Source organism: Thunnus albacares, chromosome 20 (genome assembly GCF_914725855.1).
Source record: "Thunnus albacares chromosome 20, fThuAlb1.1, whole genome shotgun sequence".
Classification (NCBI taxonomy): Eukaryota; Metazoa; Chordata; class Actinopteri; order Scombriformes; family Scombridae; genus Thunnus; species Thunnus albacares.
This window is the reverse complement of record NC_058125.1, coordinates 15,378,455-15,379,782: the sequence shown is the minus strand read 5'-3', so window position 1 is coordinate 15,379,782 and position 1,328 is coordinate 15,378,455.

Here is a 1,328-nt window from a genome sequence, read left to right as displayed (position 1 = left end):
CTGTGTAATGTGTTATTTGGTTTCATACTGTGCTTTTGTTTTGTTTCGTTTTGTCAAAGAGCTCAGGGCATTATCAGTAAAGGCGGTACTGGTATCGTAGATTTAATACATATTTCTTCTCAAAAGTCACTCCAAGTTATGACTTAATTTAAAAAATCACAGAGAAGAACAATTGTTTTTCCCAAACTGGCAACAGTGTTTGTTGTTGTGTTTTGACAGAGTCAAATGGCAACTAAATTCTTATACTGGGTTGTTTACCTCATAAGTGCTGGAATAACCTCAAAACATTCAGATTTAAATTTTATTCCCTTGAGACCTTGAGTGCAGGGTACAAACAACATGTATGATACAATAATGACAAAAAATAGCACCTGGCAGGAATGAAGTGCAACAAAAATTGATGCAAAATATTCTTAAGACAGACACCTTATTTACATATAACGCTGTATTTGACGTGTTTGACTGTAATGACAAAATCAAGTAAAGATGGACATTGTACTTTGGCAAGTACTTTTAACTCAAGCAAAATGTGACACTCGTCTCCCACACAATTGTCATTACAAAAGGTAACAGACCTGATTTTTATCTGCTGTAATATTGGAGATTCTGTCGTTGCTAATCCTGAAGTTATGTAAATTCTGTCTGTAATTTCTGTTTTCATTCAATAGATACTTTTCCAATTTCAACTTCAGTTTTAGAGCATTATGCTAATTCTGTATAAACTGATCTTTCGAACTATGTTCACCACTGCTCATTCTTTCATTTGTATGTAGGAGAATACTGAGACTAGAGTCCCTCACTACTTCCTCACTATTTTGTACCCCAATCAAGGCTGTCCATCCCTCAATTGGTCACTGGCCAGGCAGTGATTGTCACTAATTCGACAGTGACCCTGGAAGAAGATTAATTAGTGATGCTGTCAACCACACTTCTTCAAGAGTCGATGTGGTAAACGACAGGAAGATTGGGCGATATATTTCACTGTGTTTAATCAGTGTTGGTAATTTGAAGTGGTGACCTCATGGTGAAGGCCACTCCATTTTTTAAATGGGTATTACCAACAACACAGTCACTGGCTATCACAGACTAATAAGACATGAAAATGCAGATTTTAAAATATCTCAAAAGAAAAAAAAAACTTCTCCAGCCATGTCTTGCTGTGGCTTGTACTAAAAAGCACTCATTTAAATCTGAAAGTCTGCACTTTACCCCCATTTTCAATCTGTCATTTCACACTTAAATTCATAAGCTATTGAATTCAAACAGAAGACATCTCCCTTCGTGGCCGCAGTATTCAAGTACATTGAGATCTTTCATTTGAGTTGACA